General features: G+C 41.0%; 1 pseudogene; it reads left to right on the top strand.

Annotated features, from left to right (window-relative positions):
• The first annotated feature begins 6455 nt into the window (after positions 1-6455).
• LOC130851906 (paraplegin-like) lies at positions 6456-7829 on the top strand (annotated as a pseudogene).
• Positions 7830-9218: the final 1389 nt, after the last annotated feature.

The raw sequence follows: 9218 nt of genomic DNA, 5'->3' as shown, positions 1-9218 counted from the left end.
AATAATAGAGCAAGGGAGTGCCTGCTTTCTTTTTTCTTTTCTGTAAAGCTACTATCTTATGTGTCTACTTCTTACTTAATCATACTAAATTACTCAAGTCTCTCCAAAATTAAGAATGAACTGCTTTCATAAAGTTTTTTAAGTGCCATGTGCTCTATTTTGAATATACTTTTTCTAGTTAATTAATCCTCCTCCACAAGAAGTACATGTCAAGTCCAAGCAATACTTTTATTCTGAAAACACCTCATCATGCAGACATTTAACTGATTATACAGATATTTTCCTGTTGTAAACCTTCCACATCCTCCCTCCCCCTTCCCCATGGTCTATTAGGTCTATTAGGCAATGTCTAGACAAGAAGGTTATTTTGTTCAGTTAGGTCTGGATGTTTGGATTGCAAAATAATAATCTTCACAGAAGGAAAGAAAACTTAAAGTATAAAGGAAAAATCTCTAGTGAAGCTAAGCTAATCCTATTTGATGGCTAGTTTCTAGCATTTGCTTCCTGAACTTAATGTTGCTTCTCTTTATACAAATATGTTCTACCTATGTATGTTTTAGTGATCTTCACATAGCCAAAGGCTGTGTTTAATAGCTAGTCATCAAGCAGAAACATAAATCTTTCTTTAGTGTATATGCATGTATGCAGCCATATGCCTCTGTATGTCAGCAGTAGGGGCAGAGGAAAGAGAACAGAGCAGATTTGTGTGGCAGGAAACAGACTAGTATAAATATGCATTGCTGTGTGGTTAACATAGTTTACATGAATGAGAACAAAATAACTGTGACATTCGCCTTGAAGATCTGTGAAATCACATGGGTCTGAGGAATACAGAATGGTGGAGAGCATGCTACAATGAGACTCTCAAAATTTCCATTTTCCTTAAGTAACTTAAAAAGCCCTTGCTCTAATAATTTGATAACACATCAACTGAACTTATTATTTTCACTTGCAGTATCCTTTAAAGGGGCCTTCATGACTATGCACTATCACACTTTAAATTCATTCTTACCATCTTTTCAAGTTTTCGGTTATCTTTCTTACTGTCACACACGCACCATACACCTCATATAAAATTCAAGTAACTCCAAGACAAATCTGTCTTCCCCACTAGGAATTCTTTTCCTGCACTCCACTAGACTTAATGGCTTGACCACTGTAACGGAACACATCACATGTGCATTATATTTAGTAATGTAAGTATCTCTCTCACTAGACTGTTAGCTACTTGAGAGCAGAGTGTGTGTTATTTATGTTGACATATCAACCCTTTCATGACCCTTCGTCCTGTAATTGTGTAAGTAAAATTTCACTAAAATGCGTAAGGAACATTTAATTTATCACATTTAAAATAATTCCAACTTTTTATATCTCCATTGCTGATTCACACCTTTCATGGTCTCCAAAATAGTACTTTTTCTTAAAGTACATCTCTATGAATCCCTAACCAGCTTTTTCCCAGAAATACATTTTAACTGTCTATATCGTTGGAGGAAAAAACAGAATGAGAATACTTGGCAATATTCAAATTTAGGGAGATAGTTTTAAAACTCAGATCTTATAGAAGAGCAGCCCACTCTTTATGGAAATGAGAGACTGAGCATGAATAGTTAGTAGAGTGACCTTTGACTCTTCTTTCACTGTATTATTGAAAAGGCATCTGTTGCCATTATAGGAATTGCACCTGAAAAAAACAGAGCATTTAAGAAACGTGTAATTTATGTTGTTGATGTTTTTGCTTTTACTGTTGCTCCTTATTCTCAAGCAGCTCTAGATAACTTTCAAGATGGCAGAAGCAATCCTATTCTTTTTTTTTTTTTCCTATCTTTTTTGTTATTGTTGCCCTCCTCCACAACACCTAGGGAGTCCTTTACACAGAGATGATGCTCAATCCATACTATTGCTCTAAATTCCTCCTAATCTTCTTCCATAGCCTCTCATTTTGGTTTGCTTTTTTATCATCCTAAAGAAACAAACTTTCCAGATCTAAACTGTAAGGCCCAGTGGACACCCTTGCCAAATTACTTGGCATATCCTGTCATACACAGTTCCTAGAGATACACGCCTCTGCTAAATTTATGTATATTACTGACTCACCAGAGCATGGCTCCTTTCACCAACATTGAGAGGAAATCAGAGATTGAACAAATGAATTAAGATACTACTATATTTATGCAAAATGGAAATCAAAGTAAGAACATACTATTAAAATAAGAAAAGATATTTGATCTGCTCTTTTTTACATGTAAAAATATTTTTTTAAACAATCTCAGGTTGTCCTTAAATTGATCCAGAAAATATATGCAAGAAATTAGTCAGATATTGATGATACAATATGATATTAATTTATGGTAGTTCTATTCCTGTTGTACCTATATAAGCAAATTTTAGAAGTTAGTAATACATTTCTCTTATCGAAACAAGGATAGGATGTTGTAAATCAACTATATTTCAATAAAATAAATTAGGAAAAAAACACGCATAGGGCAAACTCCCTTAAACAAATTGCTCATTTTAGACACCTCACTAATCAGAAATGTCATGTTTGATTATAAAAATTATGGTTTTGTTACTAAAAAAAAATCCCCAAATCCATTGAAATTAAAAGAAGAGCAAATTGATCATATGGATTTTCATATTCACTTTAACATATTTGTTGAAAAAAACAAATAGTATACTTAACAAATTGGGGAAAAAATGGAAATGGTTAATTCCAAATGAGAGATGTGAAAATCTATGATAGGAGGGAAAAGGATGGGAATAAATGAAAGTATTACAAAAGATCACTGGAAAAATGCAATCTAAAGAGAGGATGAAAATATAAAACAAAGGAGGGGTACAAAAATAGTATAGACAGATAGGTAGAGATACTGTAAGATCCTGGAAATTTGAGATCAGAATTCTATGTACCTAAAGTGTGGAGAAATGGAACACTTGTAGAGCAGTGGTGGGGATGTAAACTTGTACAACCATCATGGAAAACAGTATATACTCTTTTTCCATTACAAGAAGCTGCAGCTTGAAGTACATTCTATTATAAAACACGCATTTTACTTATTTTCTTAAATTGTTCATGTTATATCTCTATGGAAAAATGTATTTTAAATAATAAGCCTACGAGATGTCAAATTAATGTTACTTAAAATATTCATGTTTAAAAATAAACTACAACTAAGCAGAATTGGCAAGTAAAAATTAAGAATATTTTTAAGAGTAGGAACACTATATACTAGATATTCTAATCTTATTATTTCATAAAATCTTACATGCAATTTTATTTGATGCTTACAGCCAGAGAACTCATTTGAACTCCAACCTATTTTTTTTAAATCCCAGAGAAATACTAGCACTATTCATTCTTAGATCTTTGGGAAATTAGAAGTCAATGTTTCACATTATTCCTGTCTTCTACTAGAATGTCTAATATTCACCATGGGTATTTTCTTGGGTACAGATTATTAATGTATTTGTAATAAAGTCATTAGCTGTTTTACAGAAGATTTCATGAATGACATTCTGGGAATTGGGTATTTCTTTTTTTTTTTTTTTAATTTATTTATTATTTTTTTGGGGGTACACCAAGTTCAATCATCTGTTTTTATACACATATCCCCACATTCCCTCCCTCCCTCAACTCCCCCCCACCCTCCCTCGAGTCCCCCTCACCCTCCCCATCCCAGTCCTCTAAGGCATCTTCCATCCTCGAGTTGGACTCCCTTTGTTATACAACAACTTCCCACTGGCTATCTATTTAACAGTTGGTATGATACATATGTCTGTGCTACTCTCTCGCTTAGTCTCAGCTTCCCCTTCACCCCCCACCCCCCCCAAACCTCGAGTTCTCCAGTCCATTCTCTGCATCTGCGTCCTTGTTCTTGTCACTGAGTTCATCAGTACCATTTTTAGATTCCGTATATGTGAGTCAGCATACAATATTTGTCTTTCTCTTTCTGACTTACTTCACTCTGTATGACAGACTCTAGGTCTATCCACCTCATTACATATAGCTCCATCTCATTCCTTTTTATAGCTGAGTAATATTCCATTGTATATATATATGCCACATCTTCTTTATCCATGGGAATTGGGTATTTCTTAAACGTAAATTTTTATAACTTTATCTAAACATTCTTCCCCAAAATTTGGGATTACAAAATGCTTTCTTTTTAATGGTAAATTATATTTAAATGTGACTAGCCATTTTTTTTTCAGCAGGTAAAATATGTATTTGTCTTTTTTTTTATTCTCATCAGTCTTTGCAAAAGAACAATTATAAAAAGGAACAAGCAGATCATTCGTAGTGTTCCAAGAGAAAAACACATCCTGTTCAGCATTTCCCCATTATATGACAGCTTAAGTGAAAAGTATTAATATTGTAACCATCAAATGAAGTAATTATAGTTTTAAAAGTTAAAATTGCTACTAATTATATAATGACCTGATCACAGTTAGTATTTTAAAATCCGTACATATTTTGAGAGTATAATTTGGGATAAAGCATGTATACTCTGTAGAAAAATTTACCTTCTCTTTTTACCTCTGAATAAAATGCAATGGCCCAATCCTTTCTCGTGGAATTTACAAATGTGGTAAAAACACACATATAGCCCTGACAGTTTCATTTTCTTATACAGCAACAAAAGAACTGTCCTTTTCAAATCAATTACCCTGCCTAGAAAAGAATGTCCATGTATCACCAGTTAGCAGTGACGGTAATCTGAATGCAGAGATTTTTTTTTTTTTTACCTCTTGTATGACTTGATTCCCTTTGAATAAATGAGAGTAGCACTACAGTGGCTATCCTCTATATCAAACTGCCACTTTAAAATATTCCCAGGTGATGCTGTAATTTTGTTAAATAGTACTTAAATAATAACTCAATCTAGATATTGGTTTACCTTGGCCCTTGGGTATTCACTGAATCTAAATCTTCAGCAATGTTTCTAAAACTTGTACAATGTGAGTCAAATGAATCCCCAGACAATAGTCAAAAGCCATGCACTACATGCTAAACAAAATGAGATAAGGCTTGTTATTCATAAGCCTTGGGATAGATGCAAAAGCAGTAGCTGCTAATAATCAACATCTTGCATAGAAACAGGAAGGTTGAACATCTAGTGTTTGGGTCTCTTAGTAAATATTTTATTAATTTAAATCATTTCTACAAGTTTATCAAGATGTTTTCATTGCACTTGTACTTCCATTAAAACAAAACAGGAAACAAAGAAATTATCTTCAAAAAATGCAAAAACTGTATGATTCAATGAAATGAAAGTTGTATTAATATACACTGAATCTGTATATACAATTTGAAGGTTGATAATATTTACATAGTGACTCCACAATTTCCTTAAGAGATAAGCTCAGGCACACCTGTTTGGCTGGAAAGGTAGTGAGGCTTTATGATTCATTAGAACAACAGGTATACCACATTTTATAATGTTTTGAGAAGTGGTCTAAGGGAGACGTCTGATGCAATATAATTTCCATGCAAAATGGCTTCCCCTTCAAAGTGGTTAAAGTCTAAATTTACAAAAAAAAAGGTGATATGCACTTCATTGTATGTAAAAAATAATAATAATAACTAAAAAAAAAAAGTGTGGAGGGGAGGGTGCCCTCAGCCAGGGCGCGGGGCCCAGGCGGCTGTGCGCGGCTTAGAGGAGACGAAGGAGCTTCACAGGCCTCTGCAGGCCTAGGCGGGTCTAGCCTGGGTTGGAGGCTGAGCCCCGCAGAGCTGGCAAGTGTGTCAGCTCACCCTGACCTTTGACAGAATCTGCGGATGGCTGCTGACACAGCACCTGGTCCAGAATCCGGTCAGGCTCTGCAAACTTTTCGGTGGAACCTACTACTTTAAAACCTCAAGGATGAAGCTGAAACTAAGGACACTGCATAATCCAAGCGGAGGAGCCCCGAAGACGAAAAAGGGGGGGGGGGGGGAGACGCAAGAAGGGGAGGGAGGACCACCTGTACCTTGTCCCCGTCGCTGTGGTGACGGAGCCGCTGCACTCCTCAGCACTGGCAGGCCCCACATTCCGGGACCGACTTTGTCTACCAGGCGCTGGCCGCGCGCGAGGCCCCACGGGTCCACCAGGTGCCCGGGAGAATGTGGTGGAAGTCGGCCTGCACCCCGAGCTGCAGGGTTTGGCCGCCTCGTCTGGCCTGGGTGTACTGAATGCAGGTGCACATATGGACAGTTTAGGAGAGAAACTTCTGGAGACTGAAGATGAGCTGAATACGGAAGGCAAGGCCCGGACCCCACTCTCCGACAAGCACGCCGGCTTCTTAGGACAGGCCCGCTCAGCTTGGGGAAATCAGCGGTGGGCTTGGCTGTGCCTTGTTTGCATTTGACTGGAGTGACGGGGAGGGAAGCAAGAGTCAGTGTTTTCAATCAGCTTTAAATGCCTCATTCCATGGTATGGAGGCAGAAAAAAGTCAGCCTCAAAGACCTGACGAGAATGCAGTGGGAGGTTTGTGATTATCTGAAGAGCCCGGAGTGCTTCCTTCCGCTCGGTGCCGAGGTTCGGAAGGGAGCGCTGCTGTTTGCCGGGGCTGTGGGACGCCGCCGCTGGCCTAGGGGATAGCGATGGAGGCCTGTGCCTTCCTTGGCGTTGGGCTGTCAGGCGTTTGTGGAGGTCACCCCAGGCCTTGGCCCTGCGCATTCGTGGAGCTCCTTCAAGGAAGCCCGCGCCCGCCCCCGGAGTCGTGTACACTGAGGAGACTGACTCTGTCGGCAAGAAGCACCGCACCACCAGCTCCGGCTTCTCAAACGAGGAGGAGGGGCAGACAGTGAACCCGCTTCGGTGGAAACGGATGAACCGGGCACCACCGACCACATCACAGCCCTGACGTCCTCCAACCGAACTGACATTTTTGACGAGCTCTGCTGAGGCCCGGCGACTCGAACAAGTTTTCATGGACCTTCCCACACTGAGGAAAGGCGGGAGGTTTTCAAGCGGCACCTGAAAAGGCCAGCGCTGAGCCAGGCCAGCCGTGTTCACCCGCATTGTCCGTCAGCTGAAGGCACGGCTCCGCGGTGCAGGTGTGCCCCGCCTGTAGCGAAGCCTCGCGGGAAGTTTGGGAGGATCTCGCGGGCAACCGCGGGTTTTACCTCCAGCACCAGGAGCGTCGCATCGTCCTCCCGCACTGCCCCAAAGAGCAGGAGCCTCTCAGAGGATGGGGGAAGGGGGTTGCGTTTCATGAGTCGGGCCCTGCTTGGGTTGGCTGGTCGCTGGAGCACACGGAGGCTGTGGCGAGAGGCTCCACGGCGCCGCAGACAAACGCCACACTGGGCTTGGCTCCAGCGCTCGGGAGAGACCAATCCCCTCTTCACTATAGAGCTGCTGGTGGAGAGGGTGGGTGTGCGTGGCCCTACGCGGCCGCATGGCGTCGGGGACCATCACCTTCAACAAGGTCATGCACAGGACACCCTGAGAGAGGTCACCCGCACCGCCCACTCCAGAGGGAAGCATTTGGGTGTAGCGCCGAGCGTGCAACCCATCTCCTTCCCTGAGGTACCCGAGGGCCGCACAGGTGTCCGTGCCCTTCAGCCAGGCCCTCCAGGAGATAATGGACCTGGAGGCAAAACTACTGGTGGCTAAGGCCTACAGGTGCACCGAGAAGGCGCTCCAGAGCAACCTGGACAGGCAGCAGGTGCTGGCGAACCCCTGCTGGAAGAGGAAGTGATAAAGTGTGAGGACATTGAAGATCTCGTTGCCCACCGCCTCACAGGCCTAAGAAAATGGCGCCTCAGAGGTGGAGCGAAACCTGAAGGGGAGAAACAAGATGCTGGCAGGGAGCCTGAGAAGAAAGAGCAGGCTTGGCCCACATAGTCGGACCTCCGTGATGGTGCCATTGGGGATGCTGTGTTTCCACTGGATCCAGTAAGTGGACTTCTTCCTTAGCTGTGCCTCAAGTTTCTTTTCACTTGAGATTTATACCTTCTTTTTGAGCCCTGGTTAGTGTCTGCTGAATGGCTTCTGAGATCTATTGATTTTCCTACCCACGGTTAGCAAATGTTTTTGCAGAGATGAAAAAACAAAACAGGGCTTTTAAATTACTCTTTGTGATGATCCTTCTTACCCACTTAGGTTTCTCACACATCTCTCCATAAAGCATTTTGAGGTGGAGAAAGATGTTCATCCGCAGAGGAATGTTGACACTGGACTGAATTCCTCAGAATGTCCTATTTTCCCTCACATAGGAATCTTCCTGAAAAGAACTCTTTCTGGCTAGGACACTCATTACAACCCATCACTCCATCTCTGCCATATGTTATGTATCTAATAGATTCACACCTAAGGTTCCAGTTTAGACATCGGTATCTCTCATAAACTCACTGGATGGGGTAACCCTCCAGCTAGTGAATGCATGTGCTTCTTTTCAGGGCTCTCATTATATTGAAACAACTTGTACAACTAATTCCTCATTGGACTTTGAGCTTCTGGAGGAGAGGTGACAGGCATTTAACCCCTTTAATAGAAGGATTGGATCCAGTGAAGTTACAGAAAAGAAAATGGCTTTTTTTTCTCTCCTCCAAACTAGTGCTTTAAAACATTTCTGATACTCCCTTTCTAGCTTTGCATGGAATCTTTTGCTATAAATTTCAGTTGTTGGAATCTTTTGCTGTAAATTTCAGTTGTTGGAAACTTTTGCTGTAAATTTCAGTTGGAAGAATCTCTCATTTTAGAAATTGACTCCTTTTGCTATTAAAAAGTCCTGTCCAGTTTAATTTACAACTTAAATCTCACAACACAAAGCTTTTCCCTGCTTACCAATGTAGCTGTGACCTCACTTGGCTTGGGAACTAGTAGTGGGAAGGCAAACATGGTCTTTTTCTCTCTTTCTATTCTACTTCTCACCCTTTGCTTCTGGGTCTCATTTCCTCCTCTAGTATATTTTGAGAGAAGATGGGAAAATATCTTTTGTGATTGGTTTTATTATCATCTGAGCACTCTATGTGTCAGGCCCCAAATGTGAATTCTTTCACTGGTTGTATTAATGGGTACTTCTAAGGCTCCTGTGGATGCCTGCATATGTCATGGTTCCATTTAGTACCACCTTCTGAAAGTACAATCCATAGAGTTACATTGCTGGAATCCTTTTCCCCAACAAGGCACCCTTTTGTATAGGGTGCTGTCAGGATGGCCACTTGTGCAGCATTTTCACTAGGCCAACAGATAACTCTGCTTCCTTGCTAGATGTTGCTTATGAGGGTGCAG

Source organism: Hippopotamus amphibius, chromosome 4, assembly GCF_030028045.1.
Source record: "Hippopotamus amphibius kiboko isolate mHipAmp2 chromosome 4, mHipAmp2.hap2, whole genome shotgun sequence".
Classification (NCBI taxonomy): domain Eukaryota; kingdom Metazoa; phylum Chordata; class Mammalia; order Artiodactyla; family Hippopotamidae; genus Hippopotamus; species Hippopotamus amphibius.
This window is presented reverse-complemented; position numbering and strand designations above follow the sequence as displayed.